Below are 3,832 nucleotides of genomic sequence, written 5' to 3' on the forward strand. Positions count from 1 at the left end.
TAGATCAGTGTGAGGTGGTGTGTTAATGAATTTCACTATAGATCAGTGTGAGGTGGTGTGTTAATGAATTTCACTATAGATCAGTGTGAGGTGGTGTGTTAATGAATTTCACTATAGATCAGTGTGAGGTGGAGTGTTAATGAATTTCACTGTAGGTCAGTGTGAGGTGGTGTGTTAATGAATTTCACTATAGATCAGTGTGAGGTGGTGTTAATGAATTTCACTGTAGATCAGTGTGAGGCGGTGTGTTAATGAATGTCACTATAGATCAGTGTGAGGTGGTGTGTTAATGAATTTCACTATAGATCAGTGTGAGGTGGAGTGTTAATGAATTTCACTACAGGTCAGTGTGAGGTGGTGTGTTAATGAATGTCACTGTAGATCAGTGTGAGGTGGTGTGTTAATGAATTTCACTGTAGATCAGTGTGAGGTGGTGTGTTAATGAATTTCACTGTAGATCAGTGTGAGGTGGTGTGTTAATGAATTTCACTATAGATCAGTCTGAGGTGGTGAGTTAATGAATTTCAATATAGATCCGTGTGAGGGGGTATGTTAATGAATTTCACTATAGATCAGTGTGAGGTGTGTTAATGAATTTCACTGTAGATCAGTGTGAGGTGGTGTGTTAATGAATTTCACTACAGATCAGCGTGAGGTGGTGTGTTAATGAATTTCACTGCAGATCAGTGTGAGGTGGTGTGTTAATGAATTTCACTATAGATCAGTGTGAGGTGGTGTGTTAATGAATTTCACTATAGATCAGTGTGAAGTGGTGTGTTAATGAATTTCACTATATATCCGTGTGAGGGGGTGTGTTAATGAATTTCACTATAGATCAGTGTGAGGTGTGTTAATGAATTTCACTGTAGATCAGTGTGAGGTGGTGTGTTAATGAATTTCACTGTCGATCAGCGTGAGGTGGTGTGTTAATGAATTTCACTATAGATCCGTGTGAGGTGGTGTGTTAATGAATTTCACTACAGATCAGTGTGTGGCGGTGTGTTAATGAATGTCACTATAGATCAGTGTGAGGTGGTGTGTTAATGAATTTCACTATAGGTCAGTGTGAGGTGGTGTGTTATGGTGGGAAGAATAAGGAAGCCACTCACTACTTGGACAAGGTGGTGAAATTGGGTTGCTTTGTGCCTCCCACGATATTTAGCGGGAGGTTAGCGGCGGAGATGGTCGGTAGCTCCCCGCAGCACTGCACCGCCGGCAATGATGTCATCGCCACGCGCAGCACCCCGGCTGCAACATTGGGTTGCGACCCCTGACCTATCGCCGGACGATATGTCCGACAGGGTCAGGGGTCGTTTCTGCAGCCGCGGCGACGTCACTTAAAGGGCTGGTGTTGGGCGGCAACTTTTTATTTTGGCTGACTGACAGCACCTGCCCCCTTCCCCTTTCTTCTTCGGGGTGTCGACCGCTGATGCACCATCAATTACTCAAAAGACTGAGGTTAAGCGAGTAACAATCAGGCTTTTATTAACTAGAGAATGAAGGTCTTGCCTCGAGTGGTCGACCCGTCCAGAATCCCAAGGGACTGAGAGGCAGTCACTTAGATACCTGGAATAATGGGAGGAGTCAGCCGAGGCATGTACAGACCTGTACCTAGTGGAGTACACACACACACATACAGGCAGGTATAACAGTGGTTTACCACATTCACCCCTTGTTTAAAAATGAGTCCGGCGGGGTGAAGCGTATTTAAAAGTTCGTGTATTGGAGTCTCTCCGGAGGTCTTGTCTGCCGCTGTGATCGATGTGGCGACGGCAGGGGTGGTGGCGCTTCTGGCGTCGCATCCCGTGTAGGCTGGTGCACTGGAGTGTAGTCCTCGTGGGTGACGGGCCCAGGCGTGCCGGCTGCTGGGGTTGGATATCGGGTCGTGGGGGGGGTGGTAATGGGTGGGTTACTGCGGCCCCCGAGGTTGCAAGGTCTCGTATGGAGACTGTGTCCTCCCGCCCGTCTGGGTACGCAATGTAAGCGTACTGGGGGTTGGCGTGGAGGAGGTCGACCCTCTTAACCAGGGGGTCCGTTTTATGTGTCCTCACGTGTCTTCTCAGTAGTACCGGCCCTGGGGACGTCAGCCATGGCGGTAACGATGTCCCCGATGTGGACTTCCTTGGGAAGACAAACATTTTCTCGTGAGGGGTGGCATTGGTGGCAGTGCAGAACAGTGACCGAATCGAGTGGAGCGCATCGGGGAGCACCTCCTGCCAGCGGGAGGTCGGAAGGCCCCTAGACTTTAAGGCTAGTAGGGCGGCCTTCCAAACTGTCGCATTCTCTCTTTCCACCTGTCCGTTCCCCCGGGGGTTGTAACTGGTGGTCCTGCTTGTGGCTATACCCCTAGCGAGCAGGTACTGGCGGAGTTCGTCGCTCATAAACGATGAGCCCCGGTCGCTATGGATATAGCTGGGGAAACCGAACAGGGTGAAGAGGTTGTTCAGACATTTAATGACCGTGGCACTGGTCATGTCCGGGCAGGGGATAGCGAATGGAAAACGGGAGTACTCGTCAATGATGTTGAGGAAGTACACATTGCAGTCGGGGGAGGGGAGAGGCCCTTTAAGGTCAACGCTCAGGCGTTCGAAAGGGCGAGTGGCTTTTATCAGGTGGGCTCTGTCTGGTCTATAAAAGTGCGGTTTGCACTCAGCGCGGACTTGGCAGTTCCTGGTCATGGTCCTGACCTCCTCAATGGAGTAAGGCAGGTTGTGGGCCTTGATGAAGTGGAAGAACCTGGTGACCCCCGGGTGGCAGAGGTCATTGTGGAGGGCCCGCAGTCTATCGATCTGCGCGCTGGCTTCATTGAGCTTCCCAGGCCGGTACAAGATCTCGTAACTGTAGGTGGAAAGTTCGATTCTCCACCTCAAGATCTTGTCATTTTTGATTTTGCCCCTCTGCTTGTTGTTGAACATAAAAGCAACTGAACGCTGGTCAGTGAGCAGGGTAAATCGTTTTCTGGCCAGGCAGTGCCTCCAATGGCGCACAGCCTCCACAATGGCCTGGGCCTCCTTCTCGACTGCGGAGTGTCTGGTCTCCGGGCCCTGGAGGGTTCATGAGAAGAAGGCCACAGGTCTCCCCACCTGATTAAGGGTGGCGGCCAGAGCGAAGTTGGACGCATCGCTTTCCACCTGGAAGGGGATGGATTCGTCCACTGCGTGCATGGTGGCTTTGGCAATGTCCTCCTTGGTACGGTGGAAGGCCAAGTGGGCCTCTGCCGTCAAGGGAAAAGAGGTGGACTTGATCAGCGGACGGGCTTTGTCTGCATAGTAGGGGACCCACTGAGCGTAGTAGGAAAAAAACCCTAGGCACCTCTTCAGAGCTTTTAGGCAGTGGGGCAGTGGGAGTTCCATAAGGGGACGCATCCGGTCCGGGTCGGGACCAATGACCCCGTGTTCCACAACACAGCCAAGGATGGCGAGGCGGTCTGTGCGGAATATGCACTTCTCCTTGTTATATGTCAGGTTCAGGAGTTGGGCGGTGCGGAGGAATTTCTCGAGGTTTGCGTCATGGTCCTGCAAGTCATGGCCGCAGATGGTCACATTGTCTAGGTAAGGGAAAGTGGCCTGCAGCGCATTTTGATCGACCATCCGGTCCATCTCCCTTTGGAAGACAGAGACCCTGTTGGTAACGCCAAAGGGAACCCTAAGGAAGTGATAGAGGCAGCCGTTTGCCTCAAAAGCAGTATACTGGCGGTCTTCAGGGCAGATGGGGAGCTGGTGGTACGCTGATTTCAGGTCAATGGTCGAAAAGACGCGGTACTGCGCGATCTGGTTGACCATGTCAGCTATGCGGGGGAGTGGGTAGGCGTCCAGCAGGGTGTAGCGGTTTA

The sequence above is a fragment of the Somniosus microcephalus genome, unplaced genomic scaffold (genome assembly GCF_052327205.1).
Source record: "Somniosus microcephalus isolate GS21.2 unplaced genomic scaffold, FLI_Smic_1.0 unresolved_chr1, whole genome shotgun sequence".
Taxonomy (NCBI): Eukaryota; Metazoa; Chordata; class Chondrichthyes; order Squaliformes; family Somniosidae; genus Somniosus; species Somniosus microcephalus.